This window comes from Aegilops tauschii, chromosome 1 (assembly GCF_002575655.3).
Source record: "Aegilops tauschii subsp. strangulata cultivar AL8/78 chromosome 1, Aet v6.0, whole genome shotgun sequence".
Classification (NCBI taxonomy): Eukaryota; Viridiplantae; Streptophyta; class Magnoliopsida; order Poales; family Poaceae; genus Aegilops; species Aegilops tauschii.
Genome location: NC_053035.3, coordinates 429,817,748 through 429,841,444, shown reverse-complemented (window position 1 = coordinate 429,841,444; position 23,697 = coordinate 429,817,748). Strand labels below are relative to the sequence as shown.

General features: G+C 45.4%; 1 long non-coding RNA gene and 1 other non-coding gene across 2 annotated transcripts; one reads left to right on the top strand and one right to left on the bottom strand.

Annotated features, from left to right (window-relative positions):
* Positions 1-7,674: 7,674 nt before the first annotated feature.
* On the bottom strand, positions 7,675-10,352 carry LOC120964407 (uncharacterized). Its single transcript, XR_005756532.3, has 2 exons — positions 9,517-10,352; positions 7,675-7,862 (listed from the first exon to the last, which is right to left on the bottom strand). It is a non-coding gene; the product is annotated as an uncharacterized lncRNA (long non-coding RNA).
* A 3,276-nt stretch (positions 10,353-13,628) lies between these two features.
* TRNAD-GUC (transfer RNA aspartic acid (anticodon GUC)) lies at positions 13,629-13,700 on the top strand. The gene has a single exon. It is a non-coding gene; the product is annotated as a tRNA-Asp (tRNA).
* Positions 13,701-23,697: the final 9,997 nt, after the last annotated feature.

The following is a 23,697-nucleotide window of genomic DNA, read 5'->3' as shown; positions in this document are numbered from 1 at the left end:
TTAGGATGATGAGAAATATAATTAACAACTCGCATGGCCATAATGTTAACGTGAAGAACTTCCCGAATCCTGATGATTTCGTGTGCTCCGCATGCGCTAAGGGGAAGTTAGTCATTAGGCCATCACCCCTCAAGGTGAGGGATGAAATCCCCGCGTTCTTGGAACGTATCCAAGGGGACATATGCGGTCCAATTCAGCCCCTCACGGGGCCGTTTCGGTACTTCATGGTGCTCATTGATGCTTCCTCTAAATGGTCCAATGTTTGCCTGCTGTCAACAAGGAACCATGCCTTTGCCAAATTGATCTCACAGATCATCCAAATGCGGAATAATTTCCCGGATTATCGTATAAAGTCTATTCGAATGGACAACGCCGGAGAATTTACTTCAAAGGCGTTCGATGATTATTGCATGGCAATGGGAATCAAAGTTGAGCACTCGGTACCACATGTTCATACACAAAATGGACTTGCCGAGGCATTGATTAAAAGAATTAAATTCATTGCCCGACCGCTCCTTCAGGGTTGTAATTTACCAACTACATGTTGGGGCCACGCGGTGTTACACGCGGCTAATCTCATCAACTTTCGACCGTCGGCCTACAACATCCACTCTCCTGTTCAACTTGCGCAAGGGTCGGCACCGAAGATTTCCCATCTTCGTAGGTTCGGTTGCCAGGTATATGTACCAATACCACCCCCTCAGCGATCGGCGATGGGCCCGCTCCGTAAGTCGGGGATATACGTTGGTTATGAGACTGTGTCCATAATCAGGTATCTGGACCCCATGACAGGAGACTGTCACACGGCTCGTTTTGCTGATTGCATTTTTGACGAGGATCTTTTCCCGACTTTAGGGGGAGAGAATCAACCCCTTGATGCTAAAAGTCGAGAAATCACGTGGCAAGCCACGGGGATCCACGCTCATGACCCGCGCACCGCTGAGACTGAGAGAGAAGTCCAAAAGATAATAGATTTGCAGTCTTTAGCAAATCAACTGCCCGACCACTTTAGTGACTTAAAGACTGTGACAAAATCGCATGTGCACGCGCGCAATGCACCAGAAAGGGTTGAAATACCGAAGAAAAATGATGGTATGCCCGCTCCCGTCCAAAGGCCTAAAAGGACGAGAAATCCGGCTTCTCAAATCCCAAGTACTCGGGGACGCCCGACGAAAAAGGATAAGAGAGATTTATCACAGCCTGTCACCAAAGTACCCCAAATTGAAACGGGGAGCCAGTCGAGACCTGGCACAAGTACGGAAAATTCAGTGCACGAAATTCCGGACTTAAACTTTCCCATAAGGGAAACACCCAGCGGAGATGTGAGCGCACACATCGGCGCGGGAAATCTAAAGGACCTTGCTCCCATAATGGGAAATTTGGTAGAGCAAGTGTTTGCGCCTGATGCGCTCCATGACGAAATGGCCATAAATTATATTGATACGGGGGAGTCCCTGAACCGACCAACGGTGATTGTCGACATCAACTTTGCTACGAAAATTGCCTCAATCATAGATCTTGACCCTGAGCCTAACACGCTCGCTGATTGCAAGAAAAGGTCGGATTGGAAAGATTGGCAGCAGGCAATTACTGCCGAATTATTATCTCTCAACAAAAGGAAGGTGTTCGGACCAGTTTGTCGAACTCCTCCCCACATTCGCCCTGTTGGCCATAGGTGGGTTTTTGTTCGAAAGAGAGATGAAAATAATAAGGTAGTACGGTACAAAGCAAGGCTCGTTGCTCAAGGGTTCACTCAACGACCAGGTGTCGATTTTGAGGAGACTTATTCCCCAGTCATGGATGGAGTTACCTTTAGATACTTGATTTCGATGGCAGTAAACATGGGCTTGAAAATGAAACTAATGGATGTTGTCACTGCTTACCTATATGGTAACTTGGATTCGAACATATACATGAAGGTTCCAGAAGGTATCCCTGTTCCGAACCATGATAGAGCAAATAGGGGTCTATACAGTGTTCAACTTCAAAAGGCACTGTACGGACTCAGACAGTCCGGTAGAATGTGGTACAATCGCTTAAGTGATTTCCTTCATGAGAAGGGCTACACGAGCAATAAAGATTGCCCATGTGTTTTTATACGGCGATCCCAAGATGGATTCTGTATAATCTCGGTGTACGTGGACGATTTAAACATAATCGGTACACCTGAGGATATTGAGGAAGCGAGTTCCTACCTGATGTCGGAATTCGAGATGAAGGATTTGGGTAAAACCAAGTTCTGTCTAGGTCTGCAACTTGAACATTCCCCTGATGGGATTCTAGTGCACCAGTCGGCCTACACCCAGAAGGTGTTGGAAAGATTTGGATTTGATAAGGCATATCCTTCTAAGACCCCGATGGTCGGAAGATCTTTACAACCAGACAAGGACCCGTTCAGGCCAAAGGAAGAGGGGGAGGAAACTCTGGGACCAGAGGTTCCTTACCTGAGTGCAGTTGGAGCACTCATGTACCTCGCAAATTGTACACGGCCAGACATTGCGTTCGCCGTCAGTTTGCTTGCTCGGTACAGTTCTGAACCTACCAAAAGACATTGGAAAGGTGTCAAGGACGTCTTCCGTTACCTGCAAGGGACCAAAGATCTTGGTTTATTTTATAAGAGGAATCAAGACCTATCTATTATAGGCTATGCCGATGCTGGGTACCTGTCGGACCCGCATGATTGCAAATCGCAGACTGGCTATGTTTTCCTTTGTGGTGGAACTGCGTTTTCCTGGAAATCGTCCAAGCAAACACTTGTGTCGACTTCCATGAACCACTCGGAAATCATGGCACTATTCGAAGCGTCAAAAGAGTGTGTATCGCTTCGGCGGATGATCGGCCACATTCAGCAGACATGTGGGCTGAACACCGTACAAACCCCTACCATTATCTATGAAGATAATGCTGCTTGTGTTGCACAAGTCCAGATGGGTTATGTGAAGAGTAACCTCACAAAGCATATTAGTCCCAAGTTCTTCTATGCGCATGAGCTGCAACAGTTGAACGAGGTGAGAGTTTTGCATACTAAGTCCTGTGACAATCTTGCTGATATGTTCACTAAATCATTACCGGCATCAACCTTAGAGAGGTGTGTGCGTGGAATCGGTATGATGAGACTTAGAGAGATGCAAGGTTCAGGGGGAGAAACTTCACAAACTCGTCGCTAAAATCTCAATCCTGATGATCGAGTACTCAACTTGATGGTTGAGTGGATTGTACTCTTTTTCCCTTGAGTGAGTTTTCCTGATGTTTCTCACACGAGGTTTTTGACGAGGCAATTCGTGCAATACAACAACGTATACTGTGTGCTCTTTCTCCACTTTTTTCCCACTGGGTTTTTCGGAGTTTTGAGGCATGGATATACGGATAATTACCCAAGGGGGAGTGTTGAGAAACCGGGTCAGCCCGGAGGGGTGGCGGCGGCCGCGTGCAAAACGCACGGGCCGGCCCCTCCCGTTTCTCCTCTTTTGTTAAGTGGGTACTTATCCCTTGTCCACCTACCCCCTATATAAAGCAACGAGGAGCCATCATTGTAACACCTGATCATTGATTAATAAAGCTGGTCTCCTCCATCTCCCTGTGTCACTTTTACTTTCGACTACTTCGACTACTTCGTCTACGACGCTCGCTCTCGCTCCGCAACCTCGGACCGGACTCGCCGGCGGAGTTGCGGAACACTCTGTTCTTCTGTATTTTTGGTGCTCCCTGGGGTGAGGAGCGCATTCCCCTGCCAATGGGATCCACTAGCATACATCTGTTTGACTTTTTTTTAAGAACATCCGGACGTGTTAGGCTGGTCACAATGGGCAGGAACATAAGCTAGTAACCTACAAAGTTTCCTAGACTATGTTACTACCTACATAGTGGGTAGGAACATGTATGTAGTGTCATGCAGCGATGTATTTATTAGGATATAGACTCATTGTTTCTTGGAGTGTGTGATGTTCCGGTAACTTAGCTAGTTACCACAAGCACCTCTCTCTTCATTAAATATGTGCCACATAAGCAAACTTGTATTGGAGTATGTGATGTTACTCCTAAGTTCCTGCCCATTGTGACCAGCCTTACATTGGGCTAGATCCACCATTTATCATAGCCGGCAAGTCTTTGTGCACGTGTCCCTAACATGCAATGTCCCGGAGCCGCAGTCGTCCTTGTTAAACTCTTGAATTGATTTCAAGAACCTGGCATCAAATCCCGACCTCGCATACGAACGAAGAGAAACATTAACATCATCGCCCCGAGGAGAAGGCAAGAATCTACGTCATAAGCCGTCAAATCCGTCTCAACGGACGAGCTCGAGGAGGGTTGGAGTCCTAAAGACAAATTCGAAGATGGAGTGTCGCCCTACGAGGACTAAAAACGTAACATATCTACTAGCCGGAGCCAGGGCACCAGGATTACCCTCCCGACCACCGGTCGTTAGAGCGGCAGATAGAGGGGAGGCAAATTCAACAGTTCACCAGCAGAGATCGAGGGGTTGTGAAACTTTGCCCTGATCACCTTGCGAGAGGAAAAAGAAAGACGATCTTCCACTTTACATCTCTTTGACTTTGATAAAATGGTATTGTAGATGTTTGAGTTAAAGACAAAGCTAAAAAGCAAATTGAATAAAACGGATGGAGTACATGTTTGAGTCATAATTGGACAAAATGACACAATTTGTGTTTTCTTCCCTCTTATGGTGTATGGGCCCACTTGTCAATTTATTTGGATGAAAATACCCTCACTCGTTTTGTCTTTAAGCTAGCTCGATCCAACCACGTCTTCGCCGACGAGCTTGCATGGAGAGAGGAACCACATCGCCACCTTATCACGCTTCCTCGGTCCCTGGCGCTTTCGTTCGTCCCCATGGTCGCATCACCCGAGGTCCTCCCATCTCTCCGACAAAATGGCGTCGGGCTCACTCGACCTCGGAGCAGCCAGGCAAGTTGTTTGTCAGCCATTCGATGTTGACGGCGACATCAGCGACGACGGCGAGCGTTGCATAGTGGCGAAGTGGTGTAACTAGGGAAGGTGGATAGGTAGTCATTGTCATCAACGGGTGTTTGGTCTGCTCGCTAGTTGTTGTTGTGTTGTAGGTATTGTAGGTGTTCACCTTGCCTGGCCGAGTGGTCTTTGTTGCTTGTAGTTTCCTAACTGTTGCATGTAATCGAAATATTTGTAGCACCTTCACTAGACAAAATGACATGACATTACTTTGTAGTTTGTACTATTCGCATGTTAAAACCTCTTCTTTCAAAGATCGGCAATATGAGAGGAACTCTTCTTTCGAAGATCGTCATTAATAGCTTTAAATAACTCATGCTCTTGCTTCAAATTAAGCATCTCGAGGCGTAGCTTCTTATGAGATTTCAAAGGCTCTCTATGATCTCCTTGGTGAGTTTCATGAGCCACCTTAAGAGTGTTTAGGTATTTAGTTAAAAGCTCATTCTCCTTCATCATTAACAAGCAACTCTTGTTGACTATCATGTGTAGTGGCAAGTTCATTATAGCTAACATCACTTTCTTCCTCATCAAGCAAGTCATTTTATCACTATTAAAGTTAATGAATTTGGGGTGTGCTTCCTTAGGGCCATTAGCCATGAACCATCTCGAGGATCTACCAATTCCTTCATTTGGTGACTCAAATATGTCACGGGACTTGGAATAAACTAGAGCAAGTCCGACAACACCTTAGTCTTGACTATGGTCGGAGTTGGAGTGATCACTTCTCTCGAAGTTGTTGTCGGAGTCGGATCCGGATACCCATTCAATATGAGCTTGGGTTCTTCTTCTAGCTTGAGTATCTCTTGGTGTATTTGTCCTTCTTTATTTCCTTACATCTCTGGGATGGTCTTGTTTCATATCTATCATCATTACTCCTTCTCTCCCTTCAAGGTGAGTCATCTTTTCTCTTGGTACGATACGTGCACTCATTTGAGAAATGTCCCGGTGTTCCACAATTGTAGCAATTGCGATCACGGTTTGAAGATCTTGAATCGTCATATGTTGACCTAGAGTAACTTGTCTCTTTGTCTTTGTTCTTGTAGAACTTGTTGAAGTTATGGACCATAAGGATTATCTCATCATTGGATATTTCCTTAAGTTTTATCGTTGAGGCATTGAGAGCATCACTTGAAGCTTTGTAAGCACCACTACTAGATTGGCTACGGAGCTTCCCCGCAAAGAAAAAGATTGGCTACAGAGCTCTTCTTTGTCTTTGGGTGACATCTCATGCGCTAAAATCCTTCCAATGACTTCTGCTGGTTTGAGATCTTTCTAGTTTGACATCATTTGGATCAATGTGCACACGGTGTCATACTCACTATTCAACGCTCTAAGAATCTTCTTGATGATGAATTTGTCGGTCCGTGTCTACCACGCCTCCGTACGTGGTGGTAGACCCAACTACTATCATGTTCTTCAGTCGCGGCGCCAGCCATAGGGGTGAGCTCCATTCCCTCCTAATTATGTTCCAATTTCATTTAAGTTATGCATGTTGTGGATGTGTTGTATGGATGTTACTTTACTTTTTGATGTCTAATGAAACTCAACTAGATATACAGTTCAAGTTAACGGCATACTTGGTCTATGCATATGCATGTTACTTTACTTTTTGATGTATAATGAAACTCAACTAGATATAAATAAAATATTTCTATTGCAGTTGCCTTGTATTTTAGCTACTATAGACTCCTCATTTCAGATATGGGTTGTGTGCACAACAAAGATCTCAAGTGTGAGGATCATGCGAGGAAAATAATTTATTAGGATCGGAATGAAGTCTTGCAGACTCTGCCATCTCCAAACACATAACAAATATCCATTTATGTCATTACCTCTTGCTTCTTGGAGAAGCCGAGAGAGTCCTCAGGCGCAAGGTAATTACATTGAACTTAGGTATGATATTCTTAACTATATGTTTGTATTAGATAAATCAATGAATATCTTATGTTAATTGTCTTGACAAATTTGTTGTGTGCATACTTATATTTTGGTGGCACTACCCACAAGAAGATGACCAAGGGGTTAAATTATGAAGTACGATAAAGAGTGGAAAGGAAATATATGTCCTCTCTCTAGTTTGTCCTTGCTTCCCATCAGACCACATATGCACCATACGATTGGTTTCACCAGGAGCGTCCGATCCAGTCAAAGATGCACCCGCCAGGGATCAGTTTGCATGCAGGATTGTGCACTAAATGCGATGGATTTATTTCCAAAAACTTGTTCCTGAAACCAAGGCATGCCTAACTAATTATATATACGAAGATATTTTGTTTCCAATCTTGATGATCCTTGCTTCTGGAAATTTAGTTTGCTTCCTATGCTTAGCTTATTATTTTGGACGGTATTTTTTTTTTACTAAATTGCTTCTATGGCAAGTAAATATTGCTTCCACATGATTACATGGTTAGAATTATTTTTTGTTTGGACGGACCATAGAAAATGCTTCCATGGCAACTGGGAATCACTTCAATCTAGTAGTACATGTTTTTTTCTGGTCGGCTGGAGATTATGTGATCTTGTCACAAATCATTTGAGATTGATTTAGTGCTTAGTTAGAATTGGTCTCTCAAATATGTTTATGCAGCCTGAGAATTGTTTGAAGTGTACCGATAGAGTGCTTCCAACGAAGTAATTTTTCCCCGCAAAAAAAAAACCAAGTAATTTTTTTCCATCAGACATTGCTTATAATAAAAAACTAAAACTTGCTACGATTTACTTCCAAGAAAGTTGATTCGAACAACAGTAATGGATCATAAGGTTAGATTTTCTGCCGTCTCAGTACAATGCAAACACCAGCAACAATTGTCCCGCATCCTTCCACGTTCAGGTGGTCCAAAGGTTTTTCCACTGTTCATGGCCGGTGATCCACCCTGATGATGATGATAGACAAGAGCATAACCACTAAAGCATGGCTTGACAATGACAGCAAGGATGACAATGGTAGCAAGAACAACGAAGCAAGCCAGGTCGGACGATACCAAACGAAACATGGACACCACGTAGAGATCAATTGCTTTTATTTATGCAGACTAAAGAAACATATGTAGTAACAATGGGTGCATGGCATATTACAATGATGATAATAGTGGCAAGAACAATTTAAAAAAAAAAGAAACAGGTAGAATGGAATCAATCTATGTTAACTGTGGAAGCATATGAAGTGCAATGTTGAATCCCGGTAGGTAGGAACTTGGAAGCATGAAAATGTGCTATCTTAATACGGATCTACTGGATTGGAAGCATGAAAATAAATAAAAATTGGAAGCGTAAAGAAAGATTGCAGTACATGTTTTATGTCACCTGCATATAAATTTAACCTGTGTTGACCAATGGAAGCAAACTCTCTAGATGGAAGAAGCATATATACTACAGTCTAGAAGCACAATGGATAAGAAGCATAAAAAGAAAGCTCTGGATACATAAGTAGTGTTATTTGGAAGCATGGATATTTGAGAATGGAACATAAACTAATATTGCCCCCAATATGGGGAAGCATATTTCTGCCATGTACACACCAAATTCACAGATTTTCCATTCATAATTTAGTGATTCACTACACAATGGACGAAACATATCCACATCCAACAAAAGGGAATACAACAAGATATGTACATAGAGATATCATACAATAATCTCAGCACAAATATATTAGATATGAACTAGCATTGTATCAATATACGAGTACTCAATGTAGAAGGTAGGGGGCTGTGTTTAAACGACAATGCTATTGATAATTAAAACAACACATGTAAAAAGGTAGATGCATGGTTCTAAATTCCAATGATGCAAACTATGTGAACAGAAGAAACACATCTACTATATTCTTTGAAATGAGAAGAAACACATATATGGTTTCTTAAGAAACATGGATATTTGGAAGCATCAATTTTGTGCTATCTCAACATGACTAGTACTATGTCGAAGCATATGAATTTTAAATTGGGCATTAGCAATGCTTGTGAGTGCAGAAATCTGTGATGTACAAACATTTAATCATAATTTGGTAATCTGTGAAGTACATACAAGAGAAAGAAACATGATATCAAGACGAATCCTTTAACAATAATATATAATGGACCGGAAACAAAATTGTATTTGAAAACAATTAGACCAATGGATGCATTTTTCCAGACGACCGTAGCAAATTGGTCACACTTTAGAAGCATGCATGTACGAAGCTGGGACAGATCATTGCAAAGGGTGCAGCCATGCAGGTTTAGTCTTAGATGGAAGCATGAAAATTTGAAAAATGAAAACAAAGCAAATTTACTGCCAACTGGGTACATATATTTGGAAGCATGAAGCATTGCAGGAAGCATTGAAATAACATTGTCACAACATTTGTCAGATTCAATGGAAGCACTTCAAACTATTGAAACTAAGGAATATTGGAAACAATAATAGGCAGACAATTAAGATAAATAATAATAATAAACCCGCTGCTGGATGAATAACACAGAAATTTCCGGAGCAAAAATTTAATTAAAATCCCCAAATCAGGGCTATCGACGCGCTGCAGACTACCTTCGATTTGGAGACGGGGCGCTCCAAATATGGCGGAATTTTTGCAATCCAATGCCCCTCTTCTACGGCCAGCCGGTGAACCCCCGAGTGCAGCCGATTCAAACGATGGAGGGGCCTGGCGAAGCACCAATCATAGATGAGGATGGGGTGCTCGATCTGCTAATGCCAGGATGGTGCACCGTCTCCCGGGATTCGCATCGGTGGAGAGGATTACGGGGCAGCCCTGATGCTCGACGGCGAGGATCGAAGGAGGAACGTGAGGGCAGAAGCTGGCCGGTGAGATGGAGGTACAGGGCGGATCGAGCTGGCCGGTGAGGTGAAGGCACTTGGCGGATCGAAGCTGGCGGGAGAGGTCGCGGTGGGAGGTGGGCGGAGCTGGCCGGTGAAGTATCGACGCGAGGGCGGCGGGGCAGTGGATCTCGCGAGCGGAGCTGGTGGCGAGGCGGAGGCAGAGCTCGAGCGGTGCGGTTGACTATGGGAGATGGGTCGCCAGGGATTAGGGGGAGGGGATTATGCTCGTGGTTTTTCCCGATTTTTTTCTGCAATACGAGGAAAATCTTGAGCATTAGATTTGGAAGGAACGGACGGCCACCGAGCGGTCTGACGCTGGAGTCCTTTCAGACTACTGATAGGAAGTGTTTACCTTTGTTAAGAGGCTCAACTAGTAGACTAATCCGATATATTCAATGCCATGTGTATCATGAAGTGTGTAGCTTTGTCTAGTATGCTCTATATGTTGGTTGTGAATTGTGTAAATGTACATGTGAATTGTGTTATGAAAAGCGAAGTACTTGGTGTGCAAACGAATGATTCATGCTTGTGTATTGTGTTCCTATGTTTATGTCAATTTCCTTTGCATTGATGGTAGCCAAACATAAATAAAGCGCAATCGTGCATAAGTGAATAGTATGATTGTCACTAACCGCCTTGTGGTCAGTACTAGTTAGACATCGGTGACCGACCAGTCGACCCGTCTGTGATGACAATGTCATCACTGATCCCAAGGTACTAACGGGCCAAAAGCCTGCCATTGATGATATTATTTGATTGGTCAGTGCTATTCGGTGTAATAGTGCCCGACACTTTTTTCACCATTGTTGTACACATAAAATAATGAGATCCCCCTCCCTAGCCATCCATTCCTTCCATCCTTTTAGAGCGATCAAGAGGAGATCCCATCTACTACTTCACCAAAGCAAAGCTCGAATTCGTTGATTGCCCACGAGATCCTTAGCGAATCTTGTTACTCTTGGGGTTTATGGGGAACCCTAGATGGTTGGTGTCTCTTGGGAGCTTCCAAGTTGTGTGATTTTGCCTCATGCTCATTTGTGAGGGTTTGGAGGTCGCCCCAAGAGCTACCAATAACGAGAGGGGGTTTGGGCATTCGTCGACCAAGGTTCTCAGGGACTTAAGTGAGACGACATTCATTGTTCCTACCTCTCCAATGAAGATTATCACTCTCCCAAGTCAACATGGCAATGGGTACCCACAACCCGCAAACCCGGCGGGTAAAAACCCTATTAGGGTAAAGGTTTGGGACAAATAAATACCCATGGATTTATAAATGAGAAAAAATTATACCCATCGGGTAAGCCGGGTATGAGTATGGGAATGCAATACCCATACCCGTGCACCCGCGTACCCACATACGCATATACTAATTTCTTTTAACAGTAGGCTCCATGTGTCATTCACTAAAGGAACCTAGCCATTGTGCCCTAAGCTAATGCAACCGCTAACCTCGACCCAAAATCCTCTCCCCTTACGCATGTGCATGATCTTATTTAAATGCATTGATCTTATTTTGTGGACTCATGGTTTTGCTGATCTTATTATACAGTCTCCTTCAGTTGATTATTTCGAAGTAGGGGCTGCACAAGTACCTTCAATAAAAGAAAAATAGAGAAAATTGTGTCCGTCTTGTTTGTCTTGTAGTTGAAAAAAAAAAGAATAGATGTGAATGTTTCTCTGAAGGTTCACGTATAGGCTACTCACCCATGTATATAACTGGACATTTCTGAAAATTAATATCATGCTGAAATGTTGTGTATGTATGTGTAAATGTTGAAAAATACATGATGAAGTGTGAATTGGGTAAGATGACTGAGATGGGTATTTTTACCCGCGGGTATTAGCCGCACCCGACCGGATACGGGTATGGGAACAGTTTGAAACCCAAGGTGCGGGTATGGGTACGGGTATGGGCAAAAAATAATGAGATGGGTACGGGTTTGGGCGACCATTACCCGCACCCGCACCCGGCGGGTGCCATGTTGACTCCCAAGAACGTGAGTTTTGGATTACATCTTCGTCTCCATCACTTCAGTTTTCTCTAACCCTAGCTTTACTTGTCATTACTTGCTTAATTAGTTGCCTTCTGTAGCTTGTTAGCTTGATTTAATTCATTATATAGGATGCATCACCTAGTTGGATATCTAGAGAACTAATGGTTCCACACTAGATTCTAAGATCAACAAATAAAAGATTAAATTTGGTAGTCAACTATCCATCTCCCTCTAGCCGACATTTAGCGCACCTTTGATCCTTCAATATAGTGCAAGCTAGGATTGAGAGTATGTGGGTTAGCCATTGGGGATCGTTTATTTATCTAAGGAGCAACGATCATCCATATAGTGCAATGCCTTGTTCCACTATTCTTGACCTTAATCGCTTCCACAGATGCATGAGACATTAGCGACTGGAAGGGGACAATGAGTTAGCATGCCAATGGCATATTGGAAGGTAGCTATGTATGGGAGACCACCTGTAGAATAGTAGTGTTGTCATGAAAGAACATATAGACCCTAGATGGGGTTTGGTGAACACTATGCTAACAGATGTATTGAGTATATGAACAGTTTTAGCCCCATTGAGGTGAAGCAAAGGTGCAGGATAAAACAAATAACATCATTTGACTTTGAGCTTTTTTTTTATACTTGCTTGAGTCATTTAGGAATGTCATCCTAATAAAAGGGCGACACAAGGTATGAGTAGGATTCATGAGCCATATACATCCCAAAACAACCACTCATACAACTCAGAAAAGCCCCAAGGTACTCCCGTTCAGTTAAGCTTGTTACTGAGGTTCTTAGTCGGGAACCGGACCTGATCTGCATTCTCTCCCGATTTCACAGAATCTATTCTGTTAAGCTCTTCAGAGTGGTAGTTCGGGGCTCCGGGCATGTGGCGGCACGGCGAGGGGATCGTCCATAGCTGCTTGTAGAAATCTTACACTACCTCATCAATATCCTCTTCCAGCTACTAAGGCGTTACACAGATCCTGAACGGTACAAATGGCTTTAGATGGCTTCTAAGAATATCTCCATCCGTCGTCTCGCTTAGGTTCCCTACTAGGTTGGGTCGCAGACCTGAGCCCTCCATTATCACAAGCACGGAGCAATGTCAGATCCCCATTAAATATAATAGGCTGGAAAATCTCTCTAGAAATGTAAGCGGAAGCCTCCCATGCATGGTCTACATGATAACTAGACGCTGGTCAAGTAGGACCAGCCCAAGCTTCACCGAAATCCTGGAACTCTAAGGATGTGAACCCAGTGTCGAGCAAGTGGTGGGCATTGTGGCAGCCGTAGATTTCGAGCTGTGAAGGCTCTCCACCCCTCGGCATTGGATGGCACAAACCGCCTCCATATCCGCCCGCCCAATCACATGATCCAATGAGATTGGCACGAACAAAAACATTTGCATCCTCTCCTCTTCTGTTCGTGCGGATCATGTGAGATGGGGATGCTTGACTTGGTGTTGTAGCTTGTAACCCCATGTTGTGTCCTGTGTGTACATGACTCTGTGCTATATACGCGTGCAACAAAAAGATGGTGTAACTGAAGCTTGAATTTGGTGTTGTAACTTGTACATGCAACAGGAAGATGTTTACTTCCTAAGCGCCAACACACAGGAAGTTGTAACCTGTACATTTCAGTCAAAAACATTTTAAGGTTAGAATTGGTTAGAACCTTAAAATCTTTTTACTCGACTGTTATGGTAGCTAGCTGATCGTGATTCTCATGGCAAGTTGCAACCAATTAGAACTACCACACAGTGGCTGGAAATACTCACGCAATTCTAACTCGACTGAAAATTCTATTAACACCAAGGTCGTTGTAGTATAGTGGTAAGTATTCCCGCCTGTCACGCGGGTGACCCGGGTTTGATCCCCGGCAACGGCGCTTTTTTTTTCCTTTCCCATTTCGTGCAATTTTAGATTTTCCCCTTTGCTTCTTTCTTTTTTTTTGAAAGCAAAATAGGCGCTTTTTAATACTTTCCAATTTCGTGCAATTTTAGATTTCCCCCCATTCTTTCTTTCTTTTTTTTGAAAGCAAAAATAGGCGTTTCTTTCCAATTGCTTTCCAACAATCGGTTCTTTCCTATATTTTTTTGAGCATGCGTTTCTTTCCTATTTTGAAACGAACGCGAACACAGAACATTTCGATTCTACTGCTTGGAGCCGGTTTCGGATTGGACGGAGTCGATAAAAGGCGGGGCAACATGGCCGGGTTCGAAGCCAACACGTGCTATTCTCATCTTGCTCCACCTCCACCTAGAAGCTCCAGCGCGCCGCTGTTGATCGGACGATCGATAAACCCGGCCATGGCCAACGACGGCGCTGATCGATCGATGGACGAGATGGCTTCGCTGATGAAGCAGCAGCCCGGCGACTCCACCGGCACGGCTGTCGGGCCTCAAGGCTGCGTGCTCGCGCTCCCGACGCCTTCGGCTTTGGCGGGCGACAAGGAGGAAGAGGAGCCGGTTCGTGGGGCCGGAGATCAGGCCGACGACGGCGGCGAGGAGGACGAGGAGTCCTACGACAGCGACGACGGCAAGTCTTACGACAGCGATGACGACTATGAGGAGGAGGAGAGCGACGGCGAGGTCGAGGTGCCGATCAAGATCGACCCACGTGTAGCGGCCGCGGCGAGCGGTGTCAGGGGCGGGCCGCCGCTATTGCGGGGCCAGTACGTGCCCGAAGGCCAGTTCCTTGGGCCGGCGCCGCGGTTCGTCTGCTCGGGGAACACGGCCGGCTTTTTGGGCGTCGCCGTCGTGGTGCCGCCGCCGGCTGAGGCTGATCGCCCGGCCGCCAGCCAAGAACAGGGGGGAGGCAAGGAGATCTTGGTGCTCTACCGCTACACCGAGTTTGAGGCGGCACCCGAAGGCGGGGAGGTGTCCAAGAAAACGGTGCTGCACTATCTCCGTTTCGCCGTCCCGCCGGCCGGCGACGTGGCGGGCTCGCTCCAGTGGGCTGGCTCGTCGCTGGCGCCGCTGATATACCCCGCCCGCCACAGCCTCGAGCTCCAGGAACTCTGGTACGAGCTGGTCTCGAACGTGGCCGTGGGCATCCCGCCGGGGACCACGCGTCTCAAGTTGATCGCCGACGTCGGCATCCTCCGGCGCGACGACTACACGGAGAGGCTCATGGATGACGTAATGGACGCGCTGCAGGGCATGATAGCGGAGCCATGGCCCGGGTACCACGTCGGCATGGAGCTGCGCCTGCCAGAGCCGGTGCGCGTGCAGTGCGCGGACGAAGCCGAAGCCGAGGCCGCCGACGGCGACTGCGAGCGGCCGGCGAAGCGGAGGAAGGTCGTCGCGGAGGAGGTCGCCGGGCAGGAGTGCTCTGTCTGCTTCGACCTACTGGAAAGCGACGTCGCCGTGTGGCCCGGGTGCTCCATGCCCCACGTCTTCCATGGCGCATGCCTGGCGGAAACCCTCAGAGAGAGCGAGATGTGCCCTCTCTGCAGGCGCAAGCTGTCGGCTCCGGACGAGCAAGTCTAGGGGATCTCCTGCATGCAACCTGAACTCCTGAAGTCTGGAGCATTATTCTGTTTGAAGGGCAGCATTATTCAGATACATGAAGGAATTCTGATGGTTCTGGAGTGAAATTCTTGAGTTTAATCAATGGAGAAATGTATGTTGGACTATGGCATTTATGAATCAACCTTTTACCTTTTGTGATGTGATGATGATGAATTGATGATTCATGGAGCACTGCAGTTTTAAGTTCTACACACAAGTAAAAAACAAGTAGCTAGCTCTGTGGATGAATAAACCCTAAGTTCAGTAATCCACCATATCATGTTCAGAGTATGCAACATACATACATACACAAACCTAATGTAAATATTCACACACCCATGTTAATTCGTCACAAACCTATTTGCTAGAAGACGGGCGAGGTGACACTAGTAGAGAAAAAGGGGCTTTCGTTCGGGCCTGGCCAACCCATTAGTCCCGGTTCCGCCACGAACCGAGACCAATGGAGGCATTTGTCCCGGTTCGTGAGCCCAGGCGGCCGGCCGGGGCCTCGTGGGCATTGGTCCCGGTTCGTCTGGGCCCATTTGTCCCGGCTCTTGGCACGAATCGGGACCAATTAGCCTCGCTCCTGGCCCACAACCATTGGTCCCGGTTCGTGGCAGGAACCGGGACAGAAGGATGGCCTTTAGTCCCGGTTCCAGCCACGAACCGGGACAAATGAGTTGCCTATATATACCCCATCGCCGGCGAGCAGAGCACTCCACGGTGCTCTGTTTTTTGCTGGCCGGCGAGGAAGGGCATTTGGGTGCTCTAGCTCACCTCTTATGCATGTGAGGTGTTCGATGAAATGACCGAGCCACACTGGTTAAGCTTTCTCCTCTCGAAGCTCGACCTCCGAGCTCCATTTTTTCCGAGATTTGTCTAGGTTTAGCGGTCCGTCACGCCCCGTCCTCATCTTCACCGCCGTCGATCGCCCGCGCCGATCTCGTCGCCGGCACCACCGTGGTGAGCCTCTTGTTCTTATCTTCTTTCTGAAAGAAAAAAAAATCTTACTTTAGATAGATACTTGTCTAATTTTCTTACTTTTGACACACATAATTATATATAATGCACGCAGATGAACCGGCAATGGATGTACGGTGACAGACACACCTCTGAGTACATTAAGGGCGTGCATAATTTTCTCGAAGTGGCTGAGGCAAACAAGCAGAATGGTTTTATGTGTTGTCCATGCCCTAATTGTGGGAATACGAGGTCTTACTCTGACAAGAAAATCATTCACACCCACCTGCTTTATAAGGGTTTCATGCCACACTATAATGTTTGGACGAAGCACGGAGAAATAGGGGTTATGATGGAAGACAACGAAGAAGAAGAGGACAATGACAACTATGTGCCCCCTGAATACGGTGATGCTGCAACGGGGGAAGCTGAAGATCAAGAGGAAGCTGAAGATCCAGAGGAACCAGACGATGTGCCCGATGATGATCTCCGCCGGGTCATTGTTGATGCAAGGGAAAAGTGCGAAAGTGAAAAGGAGAAGCTGAAGTTCGATCGCATGTTAGAGGATCACAAAAAGGGTTGTACCCCAATTGCGAAGATGGCAACACAAAGCTCGGTACCGTACTGGAATTGCTGCAGTGGAAGGCAGAGAATGATGTGCCTGACAAAGGATTTGAGAAGCTACTGAAAATATTGAAGAAGAAGCTTCCAAAGGATAACGAATTGCCCGACAGTACGTATGCAGCAATGACTGCATCCTCTACCGCGGTGCGTACAAGGATTTGAACGCATGCCCGGTATGCGGTGCATTGCGGTATAAGATCGACCCTGGTGATGTTGAGGGCGAGCCCCGCAGGAAGAGGGTTCCTGCGAAGGTGATGTGGTATGCTCCTATAATACCACGGTTGAAACGACTGTTCAGAAACAAAGAGCATGCCAAGTTGATGCGATGGCACAGTGAGGACCGTAAGAAAGACGAGAAGTTGAGAGCACCCGCTGACGGGTCACAGTGGAGAAAAATCGAGAGAAAATTCTGGGCTGAGTTTGCAAGTGACCCAAGGAATGTATGGTTTGCTTTAAGCGCGGATGGCATTAATCATTTCGGGGAGCAGAGCAGCAATCACATCACCTGGCTCGTGACTCTATGTATGTATAACCTTCCTCCTTGGATGTGCATGAAGCGGAAGTTCATTATGATGCCAATTCTCATCCAAGGCCCTAAGCAACCCGGCAATGACATTGATGTGTACCTAAGGCCATTAGTTGAAGAACTCTTACAGCTGTGGAATGGAACATGTGTACGTGTGTGGGATGAGCACATGGGGGAAGAATTTGACCTAAAGGCGTTGCTGTTCGTGACCATCAATGATTGGCCCGCTCTCAGTAACCTTTCAGGACAGACAAACAAGGGATACCACGCATGCACGCACTATTTAGCTGACATCGAAAGTATATACCTGGACAGATGCAGGAAGAATGTGTACCTGGGCCATCGTCGATTTCTCCCGACCAACCATATATGTCGAAAGAAAGGTAAGCATTTCAAAGGCGAGGCTGATCACCAGAAGAAGCCCGCCATGCGTACCGGTGATCACGTACTTGCTATGGTCTCTAATTTACACGTAATATTTGGAAAGGGTCCCGGCGGACTAGCTGTTCCGAATGACGCTGAGGGACGCGCACCCATGTGGAAGAAGAAATCTATATTTTGGGACCTACCCTACTGGAAAGAGCTAGAGGTACGCTCTTCAATCGACGTGATGCACGTGACGAAGAACCTTTGCGTGAACCTGTTAGGCTTCTTGGGCGTGTATGGGAAGACAAAAGATACACCTGAGGCAAGGGAGGACCTGCAACGTTTGCACGAAAAAGACGGCATGCCTCCAAAGCAGTACGAAGGTCCTGCCAGCTACGCTCTTACCAAAGAAGAGAAGGAAATCTTTTTTGAATGCCTGCTCAGTATGAAGGTCCCGACTGGCTTCTCGTCGAATATAAAGGGAATAATAAATATTCCAGAGAAAAAGTTTCAGAACCTAAAGACTCATGACTGCCATGTGATTATGACGCAACTGCTTCCGGTTGCATTGAGGGGGCTTCTACCGGAAAACATCCGATTAGCCATTGTGAAGCTATGTGCATTCCTCAATGCAATCTCTCAGAAGGTGATCAATCCAGAAATCATACCAAGGCTAAGGAGTGATGTGGCGCAATGTCTTGTCAGTTTCGAGCTGGTGTTCCCACCATCCTTCTTCAATATCATGACGCACGTCCTAGTTTATCTAGTCGACGAGATTGTCATTCTGGGCCCCGTATTTCTACACAATATGTTCCCCTTTGAGAGGTTCATGGGAGTCCTAAAGAAATATGTCCGTAACTGTGCTAGGCCAGAAGGAAGCATCTCCATGGGCCATCAAACAGAGGATGTCATTGGGTTTTGTGTTGACTTCATTCCTGGCCTTAAGAAGATAGGTCTCCCTAAATCGCGGTATGATGGGAGACTGACTGGAAAAGGCACACTAGGAGCGGACTCAATAATATGCAGGGACGGGCATTCTTGGTCTCAAGCACACTACACAGTTCTACAGAACTCTACCTTGGTGACCCCGTATGTCGATGAACAACACCCGGAGCAGTGTGACGACTGGATTACATGTGAACACATCAGGACTTTCAGCAGTTGGTTGGAAACACGTCTCAGAGGTGACACCACTGTTTGTGATGAGTTGTACTCGTTGTCCAGGGGACCATCTTCGACTGTATTGACTTACAAAGGATACGAGATAAATGGGAATATATTTTACACGATCGCCCAAGATCAAAAGAGCACCAACCAAAACAGCGGTGTCCGCTTTGATACAGCAACCGAGAGGGGAAAGGACACATATTATGGTTACAATGGACATATGGGAACTTGACTATGGACATGATTTTAAGGTCCCTTTGTTTAAGTGCAAATGGGTCAATCTGTCAGGAGGCGGGGTACAGGTAGACCCATAGTACGGAATGACAACAGTGGATCTGAACAATCTTGGGTACACTGACGAACCGTTCGTCCTAGCCAATGATGTGGCACAGGTTATCTATGTGAAGGACATGTCTACCAAACCGAGAAAAAGATAAGATAAGGAAGCGAATACATCATATGATGAGCCAAAGCGCCACATAGTTCTTTCAGGAAAAAGGGACATAGTGGGAGTGGAGGGCAAGACAGACATGTCTGAAGATTATGAAAAGTTTCATGAAATTCCTCCCTGCAAAGTCAAGGCTGACCCAAGCATCCTGATAAACGATGAAGATTATCCATGGTTATGGCGAAAAAAAGTGAAGACTTTCTCTCCACAACTATTATGATGATACCATGCCAACTCTCAACCTTTTCGTAGTTCATTTGAAATGCCTGTTGTAACAGACGAGTTTCCGTATGAAATCCTGATACTTCGAAACAGATTGTCCGTTTTGTACACGAAGTGCATCCAGTTTTGCCGTAACCCTCTCTACTTTGTTGCACATGCTATGTGGGTGAAATGATGATACCATGCCAACTTTCAACCTTTTCAGAGTTCATTTGTAGTGCTTTTCAATTTCAGGGTCTTATAGCTCAAAATAATCAGTAAATGCATGGAAAATAACAAATATCATTAAAAAAATAAGTAATTACAAATAGAATAAAATAAACTTTAATAAAATATATAAGTAGTAACAAAATAAAATAAACTTTAATAACATAAATAAAATTTATGAAACTAAAATTATCAACGTATTTTCTGTTCAAAACATTATAAGCAACCTCTAGTATTACTGAAACTAAAATTATATAAAACTGATGCAACTAAAATTATCAAAGTTTCTTCTGTTCAAAATCATTAAAAGCAAAAAGAATTTTCATAAAGAACTTTTTTTGTTAGAAACTTTAATAGCAAAAAGAATTATCATAAAATAAAATAAATAAGTAATTAGAAACAAAATAAAGTAAAATAAATAAGTATTTTGTTGTAAGTAGAAACAAAATAAAATAAATAAAGCAAAAAAGAAAAAAAATAAACTGGGAAAAAAAACACCACCTACTGGACCACCACGGCCTGAATACGACTAGAAACCCACCAATGGGCCAGGATTCAGGCCCGTAGAAGGCCCAATAGGCCCACAGGCAGATACAATGTGTTTAGGCACGAAAGCTTGCATTTGAGAGGAGCTCGAGAGGGCAGCGGGAGTGGGGCTTATAAACCACTCTCGAGCTCCCTCAACTAGCGAGGTGGGACTAACTTTCGTGCCGCGATGCGGGCAGCACAAGGCCTTTAGTCCCGGTTGGTGCCATCAGCCGGGACTAAAGGGGTGTATTAAAACTGGTTCTTGGTAAGAACCGGGACAAATGCCCCCTCTTTAGTCCCGGTTGGTGGCACCAACCGGGACTAAAGAGGGGGCATTTGTCCCGGTTCTTACCAAGAACCGGTTTTAACACCAACCGGGACCAAAGGCCTCTGCTTCCCGCCCTTTGGGCTGCTGAAAAGCGACCTTTGGTCCCGGTTGGTGGCTCCAACCGGGACTAAAGGGGTGCTTTGGTCCCGGTCGCTGCCACGAACCGGGACCAAAGGTCTGTCTATATAAGCCACGCTTGTGAAATTTTTGGTTCAGTTCCTCTTCCCACTCCCGTCGCTGCGTGCTTCCCTGCCCCGACGCCGTCGCCGCGTGCGCCCCTACCCCGACGCCGTCGCCGCGCCGCTGCCCCCTGCTCCAACGCCGTCGCCGCGCGCCGCCCCTGCCCCGACGCCGTCGCCGCGCCGCCCCGCGTCGTCACCGCCCCGGTCCGCGCTGCCCCGCGTCGTCACCGCCCCGGTCCGCGCCGCCCCTACCCCGACGGCGTCGCCGACGCCGCCCCCAGTGAGCCCCGGCCCCCGCGCCCTGCCCCCCGCCGCCGCCGCCGCCGTGGCCGCCGTAAAAATATATGATTAGATGATTTTTTGTTCATAGATGTGATTTTTTTTTCATATATCATATGATGTTTTTATATTGTTCGTAGATGATCGGTCATATTTGTTCATATGTATGCAAGCGAAGTCGTTGTAGTTAGTTGTACTGTTTAGGGTTAGGGTCGTCGAGGAAAGAAATTAAGGAAAGAAGAAAAGAGGAAGAAGGAAGAAGAAGAAAAATAAGAAGAGGACAAAGAAGAAGAAAAAAAAGGAGAAGAAGAAAAAATAGATAAAAATAGATTTAATCTATTTTTTCTTCTTCTCCTCTATTCCTTCTTCTTCTCCTTTTTTTCTTCTTCTCCTCTTTTTTTTCTTCTTCTTCCTCTTCTTTTTTTTATCGGGTATGGCGTTGTCGATATACCCCCTCCCCGATAACTTCGACATGAGGGGGGGGGGGGTCGATAAATAATAGAACTAGTTAAACAAGTTTATTTTTAGTAAGTACTACTTTATTTTATTTATAGTAAGTGCTTACTAGTTGAACTAGTTGATTTAATAAAACTACTTTATTTTACTATAGAAGTAGTTTATTTTTAGTAAGTACTACTTTATTTTATTTATAGTAAGTGCTTAGTAGTTGAACTAGTTGATTTAATAAAACTACTTTATTTTACTATATATAGAAGTAGTTTATTTTTAGTAAGTACTACTTTATTTTATTTATAGTAAGTGCTTAATTAGTAGTTGAACCAGTTGATTTAATAAAACTACTTTATTTTACTATAAAAGTAGTTTATTTTTAGCAAGAAAATTATAGAACTAGTTTATTTTTTTAGTTCAAGCAATTATTCCCGCATCGACGTCGATGATGTCTATCCCGCATCCTCGTCGTCGACTCGGAGGAGGAGGCCGGCTTGATCAGAGGGGCCATGTCCGGGATTGGGCTCCGTCGGGCTGGTATTGGGAGGTGTTACCTTCCGAGGGGCGTAGGTTGGTGAGGAGCCAGCCCGTTGTTGACCCGATCCTTGTTTGGTGGCGGTCGCGTGGGCCAGTGACGGTGCCTAGGCTTCCGAACACCGCGGAGGTGGTACGTCACTGTGTCAGCGAGGAGGACGAGCACGTCCGTCGCTACATGGTTGCGTTGGAGGGCAGGTTCGACAATACCTGGCAGGTACTTCAGGGATCTCACTGGAGCTATGATCCTGTGATGGTTCCTTCCCTTTGGGTGTCCACCGCCCGCGCCGATACCCGTCAGGCGCTACGATTCTAGCTGTACTAGCGATGCTATATATATGTATGATAGTATTCGAGGTGTATTAGTGATAATATTCGACGATGTACGGACGGAAGAGATGATGTAGTTTTGCTTATAATTGAATGCATGCTAATTTGAATACTACTTTATTTTACGATTTGGTTTTGCTTATTGAATGATCAAATTGGAAAACTACTCCTACTTTGAATGCTAAAATTAGAGAGCACTATGCAAGGCGTATGCATATGATTAGTTGATAGCTTATAGGGTTTTTGTTGTCGCAGAGATCTAGGAGCCCCCCTCCATCATCCCCGCCGTCGTCCCCGTCACCGACCCCCTCCGACCTCGAGGTGAGACCAGCCAAATCCCTTTTTAGAAAGATAATTAAACGATATTTCGGGTTGTCTTTAAGTCTGTCGAGTCTCCACCATATATGAGAGGACGAAGAATCCCGACTGTTGTCGTGGGGTAGCTTCTCCTTCGTTTCCGTGTGCTAGAAAATTTGGTGTAATGCACTCGGGAACGAAAGGAGGAGCTACCATCACCGACGGTCACAAATGTCAGAGAGGAATCAGTGAGGGAGAGTTCCACCATATATATATGAGAGGACGAAGAATCCTGACTGTTGTCGTGGGGGTCGCTTCTCCTTCGTTCCCGTGTGCTAGACATTTTGGTGTAATGCACTCCGGGACAAATGGAGGAGCGACCATCACCAACGGTCGAATGTATACACCACGTGAGCAGAGAATTTTCAAGAAAAGACTTGACAAACTGATAGTCAACCCGTGATGAATAATAATGATCTAATTTAGTTTTTTTAGTATATATATTTAATTGTACAAGTTTAATCTTTGAATTATGAACGTAGGAAATGTCGTCATCGGACGACGAAAGTCTCCCAGGGGAGTGCGGCTAGTGCCACGACGATCGAGGTCTGTGCGACAGGCCTCAACTGGACGATGATCGACGCTTCAGCATTAAGCTCGAGGAGACCTTCGATGTTGAAACGGTACGCAACGACGACAAGTGTTTTTTTTCGTAATTAAGCATGACTTCAACTATTTCAACGTGTAATTTTCATCTTTTACAATTCGAGTATAGCTTATCCCATGCCATGCAAGACGCTATGTCTTGGAGAGGATGGATTTTGAAGACCATGAAAATTTTGAAACGAAGAAAATTCACCTAAGGACCCATCATGATGTGGATTTTGAAGTAAATCTGTATAATGCTGAGAGCGTAACCCATTTT